Raw genomic sequence first — 18,591 nt, 5'->3', positions numbered from 1 at the left:
GGCCTTATTTATAGGTGGCTAAGTATTTTTTTTTTTTTCTGCTGTTTCTAACCAGAGCAGGACATTTCTTAGCTTTCATGGTCTCTTGCTGTGTCAGCTGTTATAAACTGTCCCTAACATTAACTATTAAGGGTGTAAGAATATCTACATATATATCAATATTGCATTTTATGAAACTGTATCGATAGGAAAAAAAAAATTCCGTATTGATTTTTAAATGAATATTTTGTGTGTTATGTTCCAACTCACGACCGCTAGATACTAGTGTTTTAATCTGCTGTAATGTATCTTCAGCCAACCTAAGCAAAAACAGGAAATAGCGACAGTGCCAGCAAAACAAACTCCTGACTTCTGTGGCGCATTTTGTCTTGTCTAATAAAGAACGGCATGAAGAGATCAAGTAGAGCCAAACCCTGTACAAAAGGTCTCCTGCCAAAATCGAATACTGACGCACAACAAATCTGAGAGCAGCACAGGTCTGATGCAGCAACGACACCTAACATTATATGAGTGGTTTGCACAAATTTTAGATAGTTTGGGGGGTAATCAGATTTCTTTCTCAGTGTATTTTATACAGACTTAACCATTGGTGCTAAATTATTCAGCCATGTTGATGCTACGCTAGTGATGCGCTCTTATGCTACTTCCTGTCTGAGCTTATATGACATTGGAGCTGTCGACCTCCTGAGGCTTTTTTCTTTGTCTTTTCTTGAGCTGAAGGACAAATGAATTTCCCCTAGAGATCAATAAAGTTAATCTGAGTCTGAATCTGAATATAACCTTTAATGTATGTAATAAAAACAAATAGCTCTTTATTTCAAGTTATCTACTCACACTCTGTTGCTTCTTTATTACAGCTACAATACGTATGTAGACATGCTTTTGGTAACATGGTGGTTATGTTAAAATTTGATTTAAAAAAATAATCTCATGATACATTTCCTACCCCTGCGTACTTACTATAGATCTCATACAGGTTTTCCTACTTAAAAAGAAAAAAAAATCCAAATGGCTTCAGCAACAAGATCATTTGAAATATTGAAAGAGGTCAAGACAAGACACAGAATGCTTTCTTGTTACAATAATTATTTATTAAATTTAAAATATCTTTAGCACAGGTTAAAAATTAGACACTTCCATCTACCATGAGCGCCTTGGGATTTAATGTTGTAACATGGTCGAAAATAAACACTCTTAAAACTCAAAAAGATTTTCTTCTTACTTCATCCCTCACTATCTCCATAAAATGTCAGCTTAGAGTTGCTAGGGCAGAGGCAAATTTGGCATAGATAATTGTTTTTATTGGACATAATATTAGAAATGAGAAAGGTTTTCAAAGTCCCTTGCAGTCATGATTTGGATCATTTGAAATGAGTCAAAATCGCTTGTTACACCAGCCTCGTTGTTTGTCGTATTGCATTTGTATATCAGAAAAAAACATACCATTTAAATAAAAAATGGCACACTTTAAAGCTGGTGATACTTATTTTTGGTGAGAAAACTCAAAGGACAGGCCAGTTTGTAGTGCTTTTAAGCTAAACAGTTTAATCATGGCATTTTATCGGCTGTGTTAGACACTAAGGATATGTAATTAATTATTAAGTGTATGCATGTGAACATGCAGTAGCAATGAAAAACTACAAAGAGTAACACTGTCATTTCTTCCCTCACTCTGTTATTCCCCAACCCAACTTTTCCACAAACCAGTGATTTATGGTGCTTTTTGCCTCAGCCCTACCTTATGAAACATAAAAAAGATAAACAAGAAACATGAGCAGAGCACTGTAGTAAATGGCAGGCCAATGCATTAGTTATCAGTAAGAAAACATTAACAGCAAAGACATATATTTTTCCAGTTTTGAAATTGTTTACAAACCATAGCCGAGGTCACAATTTATTATGTTTTCATGTTTGATTTTTTTTCATCATTACATGCCATATGAGAAGTCTGGATTACAAAAGTACCTGAACAAATTGCTTGTATATTAGCATGCATAGCTGTTTGGTATTTACATCCTATTTACAGACTTGAACTAAGAAGAGAGGGGTCTACAATACATGTTCTTTCATGTGTTTCATTTACATTTCTAGAATGGAGAACAAAAAGCAGCCTTATACTGATTTGCAGAGTACACAGGACATGCACATAAAATAGAATGGTTATTTGTCTGAACAAAGTATCTTGTTTTATACCCTACCACTGAATAAGGAATAGCTCAATTCGTAACAGGCTACATCCCTGACCAGTGCTACCGCATTGCATAACACAAATCTATTTTTTTTCCTTTGTCTGTACTGCGCACCAGTCTCTGAGCACAGGGGGCTTGGAAAGGTTAATTTACGATGTTAACCGTGCCGTGAAGGGAAAAGCAAATAGGAAAGAGCATGCACAGCACCAGAGAAGGACATTAAGCTGCGGCTACATCTTTCTCTTTCTCGCTCCCTCTATCTATCTAGTGACAACAGTAGAGCCCCCTGATGTGTACAAAGACACAGGGCTATCACCATCCATCATTGCAGACATACTGAAAGGATCTTTCACCAGTGATCAGGCTGTAAGCAGGCACACGCTACTGACACTTTTTTTTTGCCATGTCTCGTTCAAAGCCGCAGGACAAGGCCCGTCTCAACATAAAATATGCAGAAAAATCAAGAAAAAAAAAATCATATAATAAAATGCCATCAGTGAAACACAAAGAAATAGACATTAGAAGACAAATCTTGTACACAGAGTACACCGTAATGCGAATATAATAAATCTGCAAAAAACTGCAAAATATATTACATCATATCTTTATGCACATTTTAAAATTTCTTACATTACGGGAGTGTCATTTTTTGTAGAAAGAATGGAAGACATGGATTTATTAAGACTGCAGACAATATTTGTAATCCTGGGGGTGGTAACTTGCTCATGGGGTGTTGCAGTCATTAAAGATATTGCTCAGTTAGTGAGAATAACATCAGTTTCACTCACTCAATCCTTCCCACTAGCACAGGTCCTTTGTCCACCTCCAGCTCATTTACACTCAACCTCTAATATAGGCAATCAGCAGCACTACAGCCTCACTGGGGGTCTATAAACACTTGATTTCACAGAACTGCCTTTGATAAAGGAGGGGGTGACTGCTGGAGCATGTTAATGTGCTTTCCCATAAAGCTTATCTCTGACTGGGGTCACGAAGGCCAAGTGGCAAGGGGCTGATCACCATAGCAATAAGACCCTAGAAGCTGTTACTGCAGCTTACGACCCCTCTGACAATAAGAGATCCAACCAAGGCCTACCTTTGGATAATCAAACCCCTCATCCCGGCCCATGTGGGAAATAATGTGGACATTTACTAGAGTACAATTGAAATGAGGGGCGAGTGCAAATTAACCTCTGGTTACAGTGAAGGGGCTCATTGTGATAGGAATCATAAATTTTTAATTGTCCACCAGCAGCAGTATTTTAAAAGCATGTAAATACAAAATCATGAGCTGACCCACACTATGGGGACATGGCCACTGTTTAAACAAAGTTTAAACAAAGTCATCCCACAATTAAATAAATAAGTGTATAAAGGCGACATTTCATTTACTTGCTAAAATGTGTTTTTTACATTGAGCTGCATAATTATATGTTTTTTTCTGTTTTTGTCAGGTATATGTGATGATACTGTATAATTTAGTGGACTAAAGATGGGAGCTTTGAAGAACACTTTGATAGCATATGGTTATCCCCTGCTGTCTCACACTCGCTGCTCTGTAGGGGGGCCAGAAGGGATGTATGCATAACTTTCTGGACTCTACAAACTTTTCACTTCTTTAAAACTGAGGGATTACTCCCTGTTCACAGCAGGGAGACCAGCATGCATCCTAGCATCTCCCCTTGAGTCACTTTAATCTCTATTTTACACCCTAACGACCGATTTGCCCAAAAAAAGTGCCAGACTCAAATGGCAGCATTAGGGTAAATCAAATCATCTACTATTACCTCTCTAACTGCCCTGTGCACCTGACCCTGAATGAGTACACATAATCTTTGCGCGATCAAAATAAGCTCGGCCCGTTCTGTGTATTCCATAAGCCTCATCAATTGTTTCAAAGCAGGCAAATTGGAATCTAGTTTAGCTGTTTTTCCTCTCTTAATTTTCTCTCGTTTTTCTGGCTCAGGTGCAGGAGACTAAATCAAGCTGTCAGAAACCACACTGCACAGCTAAACGGTGCAGGCTGAAATGCCACCTGTCCACAGCTTCTGGCGATTTATTATTTCCCCATTTATTTATTTCTATAGTGAGAACTTGGATATTTGTAAAAGTCTCCACTGCTTATATCAACTCAGCCTGCTTGGGCTTGGATGCATTCTTATACAACCAGTTCCGGCTATTTTCACCGCAGCTAATCATTCTTAAAAGGATGTGTTTCCTCCATTATCTTATCAGATGCTAAAGATTTGGTTTATAGCATTTATCAGTGGTATTACACTGCGGTCAGCCTAGAGCATTTATTCCAATTGAAGCATTTTGGTTAATCCGATTCTCTCCATTCCCCCAAATCTTCTTGGGAGCCCATCTCATCTCAGCAAGGGGCTTGATGCTAACTGCTCACCCAGACCACGAGCTTATGTGCCGGCCAGAATGAGGAGGGACTAAGGGCTTAAAAGGCTCTATTATTCATCCCTGTCATTAGCTACGTGACATAAGGAGGTCTCCTCTGCCCATGTAACTGTCTGTTCATTAGACTAACCCTCATCCTCTCTGCCTTAATATGCTGCTTTATGTACTACATTATAAGCATTTTATACATTGTGATTTTAGTCTAAATTCCAAAACATGAAAGCACTTGTAGTAAAGAGGGTATGTACACTAGACATAATATGTCATAAAATATGAGATGGTACATCTGAGCCAGAGGTCAGAGCAGAGCATTTGACCCGGGTTGCCTCACTGTAATCCTTTCACCTTTCACCCCACTCCCACTACCCCAACCACGTCTGGTTTGAGGTCAGTGTTAATCACGACACCCCACCAGACACAGACACACAGGCGCTCTGTGTCTTAGTGTGTGTGGAGTGTGGACAGAGAAAGGAAAACGGCTTGAATTTGTGCATTTGTAAATGTTTCCCTGCATAGGCAACAGAAGTGAATCCCATTTTTTCCCTGGTAAAAAATAAATGTGTTATTTTCTCACCAGTTAAGTCAGGGTTAAATTTAACATGTTAATCTCCCAGAGTGCATAGTGTTTATGGGCTGTACATACAAAACCCACCTCTACAGCTACAAGTGCATGAGAAAAATGGTTTGCTATTACTGTCATCATCAGACCTTTGTACCTATCATCTGTCTTACAGGTTGTTTTCCTCCCCAGTGTTCAGCCCAGTGTTTACTTTGTCACTTGGCCTCAATGTGTATCTGCTCCAATGGCCCACTGACGTCTGCAGTACACACAAGCTTGCCGGTGATGACACTAATGGAGTGTTTAGTCAGGAGGACATAGACTTATTAACCAGTTGAGAGAATGGGTTAGATGGTAATCAAATAAAGTGGAGATAAGTTAATAAGCTAGATGTGCAATGGAGTAAGCCACACAAGATTTATCTTGACTGACATACCACTCGTACGCCGCCTCTCTTTGAAGCACATATGCACCATACTCTTAGCTTAGTTAAGTGGTGATTACTGGGCATGAGGTATGTTTCATCTTCATTCACAAGGTCACTATTGAAACCAATTCTTAGACATATAAATATAACTTAATATACTATATCTAAAGGAATGCTACACATGTTTTTCTGTTCCACTCTGTGTTAGATAAAAGCCCTGATAATACATGTCAGTGGTCTAAAATCACGGTTAATCCAAAAACATGATCGCAGAGCTACTTTATCCTGTTCTTAAACCCACCAAAGAAATGGATGGATCATTTTGGGGAAAGCAGATTATATCTATTCTGACCAAGAGGGAAATGGGGAGGATAGAGGCAATGAAATTAGAAAAGGAAGGATGAGGTCTTAGAGGGATGAAACGGAAAGGAAAGGACTGAGAGTGTAAGAAAGAGGTGTGTGAATGAGGGAGAGAGCAAGAAGAGAGGGAGGACGGCTGATTAAGAGGGGCCCATATTAGGGAGGTTGAACAGAGAAAGGCAGCGGACGGGGCCCAATAGGGGGTAAATCTGAATCAGTATAGCTCTATATCCTTCATATCCCTGCCCCCTCCTCTCTACCACATATCCATCATGTTAATATACCTACAGCGTGGCCCTCTGGGTAATATATCTTTGACCTGTGATTACTCTAACAGCTTATTGTTTGCACACTGAACAATCCCATTATGTCGACGATCTGTTTACATACAGCCTTGCTGTTTAGATTAGCATGGCGTGTGTGTGTGTGATAGAGAAAAAAAGAGAAGGGATGGGCCTCTGTGTGTTTGTGTGCACTGGCATACACTTTGTATATGAAGGTGGACTTCTACGCAGGTTTCCTGATTGTAGTCAGGGTCATTGCCAGATGCAAGTCCACATGCTGCCTATCAGGGCAGAGTAACACAGTATATAAAATCTGAGAAAAACAAATCGGTCTGCCACACGTTGCCTACAGCTGTGCAGAAATATGGCTTTGTTTCACTTCTAAGAAAGTGGAAAGCCTTAAGGCTCAGAGAAGATCAGTGCTTGCTCAATGTCTTCTTTCATACCGCATACAACTGCTCAGTTTTGAGTGACATCTTCATCCTTTCCTTTAAATCTTCTACTTAAAAAAAAAAGAAAAAAAAACTCACTGCTAAGACGTAAGCCTTAATTTCATGTTTGTTTATATGCTGACTGTAAATACCCTAACAGTATGTGATTCAGTGTACTCTAACAGTATATGAATTAAGTAGATTTTCTATACAGTAAATTGGCGTCGCAAGGGTGCTTAAAAAAACAGGGATTCTAAATATAAAGTCACTTAAAGTCTAAATATGGGCCTCACTGATTAGATTGTGATTTTTGGTACAACATGAAACATGACTGTCATCAAGGGCTTAAAGCTAATTCCTATTCAGTATTATCTTTCATTTGGTGAAGTGTAGTCATGTCCAGCCATAGTGGGCAAGAATTAAAGTATCAGCAGGATAGAACAGGTCTTTAACCACAAGGCTGAACATCTGGTTGAGCTGAGGGCCATGCTCATTAACACAGAGTTAACCTCAGACAGGACGTGAGGTCATTACGGCCCAAAGAGCTGCCTGATGCTGTTGCTGTTTAAGGTCAAGGGGTGATGAATCCTCTCAGAAGAAGCTGTCGATCTGGAAAGTGTGTTCTATAGGTGGACGGCAATTGGGAAAATTTGCTCACTTGAGGTCAGTATGCGCTTAAACTTTGGGCAAAATATCCTTTTTTTTTCTCTCGCCAATCATTTCTCTCCAATCTAGCCTGATCTCTCTTGGACTTTTCTGGCAATGCGTTGACTCACTGAGATGTGCAAATCCCTTTGACATAGGATGAATAGACAGTTGCTGGCAGGATGCCCCATGCCACTTTGTGTGCTGCCATTTAATTGGAGTGCCCCAGTTCGCCTTCGCCCCTCCTCCTCCTACCAGCGCTGACTATGGCCAGGTTCTGTCTAACATCAAAGGTGAGGTTATATGTTTCTTCAAAGAGTTTAAAACCTACCAGCACTGCTGTTTGGCTGAAGAGGACCTTTAAGAATAAGACTGAAGAGGTGAAGGTATTTCACTCATGTCACTTAATATTTACTAAAAAGCAAACTAAAGAGCTGACAAAGAGCTTGCATTGGTTTAGAGAGTCAGTTGAGTGACTAGGCCTACCTGCACATCCTCTTCTATGAATAATGGTCACGTTCCATCTACAAGTCAACATGCAAAGTACAGCATCTGAGACTATACATAGTGGATATACTGTACATATATATACAGCAACATATCTGAGTGAAGCCGTGTATGATTGTGCATCTGTGTGTATGTGCTTGGATGTGTGATTTTGTTTGTGTCAAAGTGAGCAAGCGTTTATTTTCCCCATTGCCATGTGCATCCATCAGTAGCATTCATCACGGAGTAACACTCTCCTCATGAGACTCTGGGGACATGCAGCGGAGCAGTGGGCTGCAGGGACAGTAGAGGGGTCACAGAAAAGTCATGAATTCCTTGATGCACAGCACACACTGAGAGGTAGAGGATGCACAACAGTGGAGGTGAGGTGTTCAACAAGGTTTCATTTCCCCTGTTGTCCATGCAAAGGTTTTCTGTCTTCACCACTGAGGGATAACCTTTCCGGTTGTCTGTTCATTGGCTTGGCATATTATCTATGAGTCCATTTGGTTTTCTTCATAGTCAGTAGAAGACGGAGGTCAGAGCCTTCATGTCTACATTGCAGTCACTGAGGTGTTCTTCTCCCCGCATGTTGGCTCAGGATCGGAGCAATGTTTAAACCATGTAAATAATAACTCAGCTGCTTTTTAGTTGCATCCCTCATAAGAGGCTGTGGAGGGCAGATATTACAACCGGGAAAAAAAAAAAAAAAAGGTATATACTGGGAGAAAAGTGTAAATAATAATCTAAAATAAAATGACATTTATAAATAATATATCAATAAATAAAAAACTTGCCAAGTCCAGCTAATGGCTTGTGTGAAATGCCTGCTTGTCCTTTTTAGTTTGACCATTTCCTGGCAGATTGAGTCATAATACAAAAAAATCACTGTCAGGAAGTCAAACAACAGCATCACCTATAGCTAATGCTTCTTTATGCTTCTACTCAAATACGTAGGGACAGATGTTTAGATATCTGGGTCTATGTCTTTAGCTATCAGAAAACAAGTTCAAGTATTTAAAACTTGGTGGAAACATCTTGAAATATCCACAATATTGAGCTTTGTGATGTATCGGTGAGGTGGTAAATATACACTATTGTCTGTTCCATGCTGTTGTCTTCATTCATCTCTATTTACATGAACTAGAGTGGATACTGGAGAGGAAGACTAGGCTGTTATGCAAAGAGAGTAAGAAGAAGATGAGGAAGTACAATTTTTATCGTCCAAAGAACTCCAGAGAGAAGAGAAATGATATTTTAAAACTGATAATTACATAGTCTTTGGGGAGGTAAGAAGAAGAAGACTGGGTTTACATGGAAAATAGTTAACCATGAGTACTCTATCCACAGTCAAGAAGGTGTATGAGATGCTGAGAACGTCTTGGTATGTTTCCTATATCAGGAATAAGAACAGGGTTTCATTATGATCTATTTACAGAAGCATGCATCTGTGATCTTCCCACCGAAGATAAAATAGTCCTCCCAATGAATTTTTTGGAGAGTCTCTCTTTTTAAATTGATTTTCCGTATTTCCTAGAAAAAAGCTGGAGGTAAAATATCAGGGAGGGTAACGTGAATTGCTCGAGGCTTTAAAGATGTTCACTGTAAGGAATCTGGAGGAATTTCAGCAGGTCTTTTCTTCAGGGAAGTCATTTTTGAACGTTGTGCTTTGTAGGTGTCTTCGTGCGACTGGTCAACGGCTCCGATGTCGTCACTGCTCAGTCGTTCAGTCGTCTGTTAACAGAAGGGGAAAGAGAGATGGGAAGAAGAGGGGTTGGACAAGAAAAGAAAAGGGGGGAAAAGTCATTAAAGTGTGACTCAGACCACCAGAGTTTCATACATGCTCAAGTACTTCCAACACACACACAAAGTGCATGATGAGACACTGACTGAAGGCAACATGGAGAGCAATACCGGACCTAGTCTAAACTCTGTCTCACGATCCAGGGCTGACAGTGACACACAGTGAGTCACAGTCCTAGTATTTGGGGCTGGGGGTGGGCTCTGCTGTCACTTGTGCCAGTACGAAAACAAAGGCGGAGTGACCACCCTGTGAGTGTACACAGCAAGCCCACTTGGCTGAGATTCAGAGTGACAGTGGCGTCAGCATGGGGGGTGACTCTTTAATCAGCTTCAATTAAGGCCAAGAAGAGACGAGCACATTTAGTTATCACGCATGTGACTATCCACCTTGTTTTTATTGTTTGAAATGGTTTTCTTATCTATTTTATTCAAGTAAAAATGGAAAATAATGGAAAACAATGAGGTTTTTGTTCAAGTGATTCATATCAGCAGAAGCAGTACTTTGTGGGTGGTCCACTGTGCACAGACTACAGGGAATGAAGCTTCTCTACTGTAAGGACCATCCATTATAAATCACCAGAAACATCACCACAAATAACTGTTGACATTGCATTGCATACATTACACGTCTACTAACAGCGAATACTAAAACCTGAAGTGATTACCTAAGACATTTGTCCATTGAATTGGTATGTTTTATTTTACTTTACTTTTTTCAGTTTATATATATGGACAGGATGTTCATATATTCAGAATGTTTTTTGCAAAAAATAAAAATTGGGCTGGCAATATTCAAAGAAATTAATAACCTGCAAGACTGAAATTACTAAAGAAAAAAAAACTCTTCTTTGAAATTATAAAGTCACAAATTTGCAAGATTAATGCTGCTTGTTTTCAAGAGAAAAACTAGAATATTCTTTGAGATTAAGAGTCAGAAATTTGAAAAACTCCTTTTTCTTAAAATGCAGCCCCACCTCCTCATCCCCTCTCCTCTTCACTCTTATTTATTTGTTTACTTACCTACATTAGCCCTAATAAGATGCATTATATGTTTTATTGTGGTATGTACTTATTAAAGTGGTATTTATAGACATAGCTTTAGGCAACATACTCATATATACAGAATATAAATGCATTATGGTCCAGCTATGCTTCTGGCCTTTCTACAAGTGACATTGTCTGTGATTGTCTTCCACTACTCACAGCACAAATCACTGCAAGCTATAGTATGTACTGTCCACCTTTTATGCAGCAGTGAGCCATGTTCTACGAGCTATACAACTGAGATCACAGACATCGCCCTGGGGCATGCTACATCCACTCTCTGAGAACACCAACAGTCAAGACTCTAGCCTTCAAGACTGGATGTGGTCCCATGGTGTGTGATAACAGAGTATGTGATGGGAATGCAGGGCCATTTGGACCTCCAAAGCCAGGTGTTAGCACTTCAGCTCACTGCCTCATCAATAATTGACAGAGGCAAACCAATCAGAACAATTTGCTCCCCACAGCGAAGTGCTAGAGCAGCCTAACACCGGTGAATCATTAATGAGGCAATTAGCTGAAATGGTTAGACGGTTAGCCTTCACTGGCAGCGCTCCTGTGACGCTACTACGGCGGGTGTACTTATACAGGATCTGCACATGATGGAATGATGTAGAGGCCAACACAATATCAGGGAGAGAACGAGAGGAATCGTATAACAGCGCTCAGAGGCCGAGCTAAACCTCCTTAAGGTTGGAGTGTAACTTGTGTCAGTGATGCCAGCTCTCCATCTGTTGACCACGGCTCAGAGTGCCAATAATGGGAACAAACCCAATTGGCCATTACCATGGGAGATTGACCTTTATTGGTTGTTGTTACCATTGCAGAGACCAACAGAAGCCGTTTCCTGGGTGATTCAAGTGTGGGAGAGCCTTTATGGACATGGATAAAATCGACCATAGTGACATCACTCAAACATGGGTGAAGCAACAACAACAATAACAGCAAAGATGGAGTTTGCCTTTGAAGAGCAGAGATCCTGGATTGTTGTTTGAGAGGAAAATCAAAGCCCCAAGGGAGCTGCTCACAAAGCCTCATCGATTGGCCATATTGGAACCATTTCATAGTTTATCGATGCGCCTCTGCCTGCTCTCTCAGCCCTGGGTCCAGTGCAGGCTCAGTTAAACCAGCAACCTTGATCTCAGGAACAAACCATGCAAACACTACATACTGCATGGATTATTCCCAAACACACACTTTGAGCAACCTTTTCTAAAGTAAATATTTTAGTCAGTTCTTTTGGCCACATCTTAAGTGTTCTTCATGTTCTTCAGTTACAGCTTTTCCTGCTTTTACTTTTATTATTATTGTTATTATTATTATTATTATTATTATTATTATTATTATTATTATTATTATTATTTAATAATAATAATAATAATAATAATAATAATAATAATAATAATAATAATAATAATAATAATACTTTTTCAGTTTTCTTATCATCTAACGTCCCAGTGTCAGTATATGTTCACAATGGAAGGACTTGGATGGAGAGAGAAAGAGCACAAGAAAAAAGAGTTCGACTGAAAATGATGAGGGGGAGGACAGCACAGACTGAACCTTCATTGCTGTGCAGCAAGTGATAAGAATTTCATTTAATCCACCTACTGTAAATAGAAAAGGAAGTATACCTCAGTTTATGTTTTTTACTACAAACATACAACGTACTAAAACATTACAAATAACAATGAGACTTAATAATGCTAATGGGACCTAAAGAAATTTACAGCAAAAAGATCATCCTTTCAGCAGTACAAATTTGTATCTTTTTTTTTATTAAGTTAAAATTTGAAATATTCCCTCTGGGAGATTGTGGGTTTTGCTCAACACATCAATCAATGTATTTATTTCTTTATTTTTTTAGATTATACAAACCTTAATTCACTACATTTAAACATTGAGTCAATTTACTGTTCAGTGAAGATTTTTAAGATTTTTACATCACTTTAAAACATCCAACTTTTTTCAGAAGATGTCACTCTGGATTGAGCTACAAAAGTGTTATTTTTAAAAGGTGAGGAAATCATTAGCAGCTTCCAAAGTCTGTGTGTTTTAACAACTAGGCTATATTTCTGAAAGGAAACAGAAGTGTTTAAAAAGGCTAAGTATAAATCAGTGTATGTGTAAAATGTAGCCTCAAGATGTCAAAACAGGAATGTTTGAGTATTATTTTATTGCTTCTTTCAGGCAGCATTAACACAGTTCTTGTGCTTTTTATTCAGGAAAATATTTTAGTATTGATATTTAGATGACACAAGCATGTTGAAGTGATACTGTGTCCTGACACATGCCTTAAAAGAAGAGTAAAAATAATTGATTAGGAGATGGGTCAAACTGTGTTGCTGATATTGACACTTGGGCAGATATGGTAGACAGCTACTCTCTGTTTAATGATTGCTATTCACTTTTATGGCCCTCTCAGGATGCCATCCTCAATAAATATTTGCAAACAGGAAATTTGCAGTATGACTTGAGAGAGTCATAACCCTGGCACCTACGCGTTCTGAGATTAACATGTAATTAAAATAGTAAATCAATATTTATTAAGCAGTAGTACAAAACAAATGAGACATAGTAAGGTCATATAATAGGACAATAGATAAAGAAGATTCTTCAAAGTAGCACTGGACAATGTAAAGATATTTACTCAGGTCTTTCTTCATCCTGTCTGGATGTGAGTAGTGCAAAAAAATTCTGTTCTCTTTGCAAAACGATGCTGCATGGTCAGGTTAAATCTCACAATACACACAAAAAGAAAAGACTGTACTGGTCTTTAAAATAAAGGAATAAAACCTAATAACAAAAAAGTTCTACTATAATGACAAAAAAATGAATTGGGGGGGCTGTAAAATTATTTAGCATGGACATACACATAAGCACACATGCACAACTCAAACACACACACACACACACACACACTCATGCAGGTACGGAAACCTCAGCTCACCCAAAGACCCCCTTCCTTTTCAAACCACATTTTTTAAATGTGGATTCTACACTTACTCACCACAGCTCTCACACCGTTATCATTCAAAGACTTTGATGCTTACATTCAATGACTGCGGAGAAAACCCTTCATATGCATATATATAAACAGTAGTGTGTATATACAAACACACACACACACAACTGAGCCCTTGTACAGTGAGAGGAAAAGAGCTTCCATTGTCCACACTTTCAATCATGAACTGAAGTATGAAAAATAGAAGACATAAAAAGCTTAATGGACTGCTCCTTTTATTGTTTAAAAATTACTCGACATATAAATGGCTGAAGAAAACATTGGTTGGCCTCAATTATGCATTGAAAATAAAGTTATGAGCTAGTGGCTGAATTATTGATGCTGGCACCGGGAACAAGAGCATGTTGGCAATGTGTCACTGCTTTTTTGCTGATGCTTCATCTTGTATTGATAATTTTTCATCTAAAAAGCCCATGAAGCCTTGATCTGTGAAAGACGGAAAAACACACCATGAATATTGGAAATATAATGCAATATTACTGGAAGAGGGAAACAGATAACATATCATCGAGTAACATAATGGAAAAATAAAAACAATATAGAAAAGTATGTCTTAAATACTGCCTGTTTTTGAATAGTGTAAGCTTCCTGGAGAGTCAGCTTTTCTCTCATTTTAGTACCTTTTTTTTTTTTTTTTTTTTTAAAACTACTTTATTCACTGTTTTTTAAATGTGTTGCATTAATGTTGATTTTGCTCCGGAGTATATCCATGGAACAAATATACTTCAGCATACAAGTACTTCTATGAAATAGGGCATTAGAAGCAGAAAGAGTCGCTCAGTCTTGGGACAGTCCCCTCATGGCTGACACACTTCCTGAAATGCAAATACCTGTATTTCAGCTACCAATCACCTGCTAATAAACCATTTGTCTCACTAACTGTGTTTTTTGTTAACAATACATTCATGCGTACAAGTTCCAGGACAGAAAAAATTACTGTGATTATATTTTTTTTCTCTAATGCTGACATTTACATTAAAGAGGTTTACACGAGTTGTTAATGTGAAAGTTCAACATCTGCTGCACAACATGCACATGACTCACAAGTCAGCCAGGATGTACTTTCCATATCTAGATGGACATTTCACACTTATTTTTGTTTTCATCAGCGACCTTTGCTTGTACTGTACGTACTGTACTGTACTGTACTCTGACAGTTGATTTTTTTTTTTTTAGTCATGTACTCTTGTTTGTCTAAGTATAAGTGCGTCTTGGAAGGTATGACTGTCTGTTGAAGTCATCACTCCTCATTTATAACTAACGTATAGTAGCAGAAACTCTTAAGCATACATAAAGATAATTAGTTCTTATCATGATGGTCTTTAAAGGTCCATCTTCTTCACTGACTGCTGTGGAAGTTTCCATGAAATATTATTAGTGGGTCATAGAGTATGCAGCTCTTATCTCTGTGGATATTTTGTTATTCTAGTGAGCCCTCCTCCCTTCACTTGGGGTGAATTTACTGTTAAAGAGACCATAACGGAGACAGTGATTACCCAATCAGATCCTGTGTTTATAGACTAAGCCACAATGAGAGCGTCACTGCATTCATTTTGTGTTTCACAATTTGTGGCTCCTTAGCAGCATCTGCACAGAACTGCAAAGTCTATTCCTGACCTCAGATGAGACTATAATATTTGGGCTTTTAGTTTTTCTTTTAAGTTTTTAATGTGTTTTTAGTTCAAAAAGAAGCCATTTCATCATTTTTATTTACTCCCATAAAGCAGTGTTTAATTAAATGTTGAAATTCAGAATGTCATGAAAATGCTGCATTTATCATATGTTCTCTCTCTCTCTCTCTCTCTCTCTCTCTCTCTCTCTCTCTCTCTCCTTTTATTCCTGTTAAAAACATATTCAGTCTGATTATTGAGATGAATCAAGTTTTATTTGAAAGACATAAAATTCTATTTCTGCAAATGAATAATGGCTTTCATTGTCCAATTATATATCATTCTCAAAAGTGTCTATGTGTGCATTAAGTTTTCTAATACATTTTTGGACCAGATGCTTTTCAAAGACTATGAATGAGAATGACATATCTTTTTTTAACAAATTACATAGTTTAATTGCTTCATCATATATTAGTCATGATTACAAAGGCATTAAATGCAATTTTAAATCATGCTTTGTGAATTTTGCTATGAAAACTGAATAATTTCTCTAAAATCAAAAGAGGATTGTAAGTTTTAGAGAAGCCGTTTGGAGTCAGAAAACATTTTAAAAGCACAGGTTTCCCAAACAAATGAGACAGTTTTTCCTCTAAAAGAGCTTATAGAATGGAGGTGTGAGGCCAAAGGGCTGAATGACACATCAAAAACTGTATTGTTGCATTTTAACCCATAAGGACCCAGTGTTACTTTTGTAGCAGTTCCCAAATAAATTTTTTATCTTTATTTAACCATCCTTAAGTAATTTATCACCATTTATCGTTTTATTATCTTATGTATTTTGTGTTTTTTCAGTGAAAATCTGATATTTTCCTACATTTAATTTACTAATCATGTAGATGTTCATAAAAGCTCAGATTAAAGTTGATGGTTATTATATAAAAAACAGAGGAAACAGAAGAAAAAGTGACTTTTTCAGCAAATCTATCATCAACAGAACATGAACCAAGTGTCTCCATCCACTGTCACTGATCCAACTCCATGGGTTTTACTGGTGAATCAATGGTGTAGAAGATGACGTGTTTCCACAGTAACTACAGAGCCTCTGAACGTCCAAATGGGTCATATTTGATGACCATGAAAAGACAGTTACATCAGTAGATGGTTTTGGTCGCCAGTGGATGTTTGGGTCTTTATGGGTTAAACAAAGATTTAAAAAAGACTTAATGAATCATCTGTCAGCACTGAAACAAAGAAAGGTCAAGAAAAGACAAAGACAGAGATCAAAAGAAAAATACAGAAATGAAACCGAGCTGAAAAGTGGGCGTCTGTTTTATTTCTCACGCAGCATTATGAGTGGTGTTACTCTGCGGCCAGGTCTGGTCCAGGTATAACCGAACGTTCAGCGTATTTCCGACAGCATGACTCACTCACTGAGCAGCTCTCACAGTTAATGTGAAGCCACAGGGACGAAGGTGCTCTAGTAGATCTGTGAGTCAAAAAACCACAGGACACATCTACTATTTTTCATGCCCATACCACTTCAGCCCACACATGTTCCCCCATGGACGTTCACATAAAACAGCACATTTATATATATAAATTTTTTTTTTTGCTCTTTGTCAGTTTTGTGCTACCATGACTCAACCACTGTCATACTTGGGTTTTTCATCACTCTAATAGTGACTGCTGAGATATTCATACTTTTATTTCTGGTAAATGACTGATTTTACATTTAACCAGCAGTCAGAGGCCACTGTTAACCTTTTCACACCTCCACAGCAGTGAGTTTTTCACCTCATTTCTGAGGTGTAAGATGTGCGCTAGCAGAGAGCCGCCCACTCTCTTCCCTTCCAGGGTCCCATAATGTTCAGCTGCTGAGGAGCCACCGAGGAGATCAATACCCATCAGACTGCTAACATAAATACATTTATCACACCCCGAAACTTGCTACGCCACAATACTACAGCATGTGTACGTCTGATTGGAGGGAGAGATACTCAGGCTCACCCGGCGGCGGTGGAAGCTGCTGTTTCCAAACGAAAAAAAAAAAGGTCACATAACACTTGTACTGTCATTTTTATGGCTATGAGGAAGATGATGACAGACTTATGGCGCTCTGTAGAACAAAAAGAACAATACTTTTGACTGTGTTCTCCATCTTTTGCCGTGGCTTGGGCAGGCTCTGGGTTTTAAAATCTCATCCGAGGAAAATGTTCCTTCTGTCCTCCCTCTGCTGCAGATAAAGAACAGGCGTTTGAGTAATTATGGTGCATTATCGCCAAGGAACGTTTCATTGCTACATTTTAAGCTGTGTAGTGAGCGGTGACAAACGAACGACCGTTTTAATTTCTATCAGGAGGAAAAACACATGGCTGGAGCCAATGAAGTCAGCTCTCTCATTCTGCCACTGACTGAGACCATCTGGACCAAATAAAGTTTTTCCCTTTGAATCAACAGCTGTTGGAAATTACATGGGAACACTGCTTCTCTATATATCAGTCGTTTTTTGCCCCCCTCCTTTTTAAATTCAACCATGTTTGCTTTATGGTTTGAGTTTAGTGCCAGATTTGATCAGTGCTCACAGAACAAAACAAAATAAAACACCACTTTCTAAATGCACCTGTTTCCCCTCACCCTTTCTCTCCCTCTGTCTTTCTACTTTCGCTTTCACACCATCCTTTTCCATCGAGCCCTGCCATCTCTGCCGCGGTGATCGAAGGGTTGACCATGTCAGTCAATCTGTCAGTAGCTGACAGTTTTACAACACATGCACTACACTGATGGGTACCATCATTCACGTAACGATTGCCCTCCTCACTGAAATCAAAAGACAGGAGAGAGTGAGAGGGCTGGAGAGCACTGAAGTGAACGGAAGTAACGGCAGTTGAGTAACAGTTGTGCATCTAAGAGACAGAGAAGGAAAAAAAGACTAGATTTTACCCCGGTGTCATGTGTGAAACAGTATTTTTTTTCCTTCAACATTTTCATAAGGTTTTGAAATCAGAGGTAGATTTTCCATTTCGATGCTGTAGAGATGGAGTCACCGTGGTTTTCTCTTTCCACTGGCCAGAGAGAAATTTGTTCCACTTAGTTGGCAGATATGATTTGTTACACTTCATTCTGCACTAGATTTTTACTATCACCAAGACAAAGTAGTTATACTATTAATTTTTAGTATTGTCTATATTAAAAAGCATGTTTACGCTCAAAGAAAAAATCAGATTTGCAGTGGAAAATATAGACTGATTGTATTTTTATCTTTTCTCAACTATAGGTCATGTCCATTAAAGTTGAAAACAATGTTCTGTAAATAATAATT

General features: G+C 38.5%; 1 protein-coding gene across 1 annotated transcript in view; it reads right to left on the bottom strand.

Moving 5' to 3' along the window:
* Positions 1-1,066: 1,066 nt before the first annotated feature.
* mafa (MAF bZIP transcription factor a) overlaps positions 1,067-18,591 on the bottom strand; it is a 77,667-nt gene continuing 60,142 nt past the window's right edge. The window contains exon 3 of the mRNA XM_030129494.1: positions 1,067-9,524. The gene's annotated coding sequence lies outside the window, so the exon portion shown is untranslated. The remainder of the gene's footprint in view (positions 9,525-18,591) is intronic.

The sequence above is a fragment of the Sphaeramia orbicularis genome, chromosome 3, assembly GCF_902148855.1.
Source record: "Sphaeramia orbicularis chromosome 3, fSphaOr1.1, whole genome shotgun sequence".
Classification (NCBI taxonomy): domain Eukaryota; kingdom Metazoa; phylum Chordata; class Actinopteri; order Kurtiformes; family Apogonidae; genus Sphaeramia; species Sphaeramia orbicularis.
The sequence above is the reverse complement of the archived record's forward strand: the minus strand, read 5'-3'. Positions and strand labels throughout refer to the sequence as shown.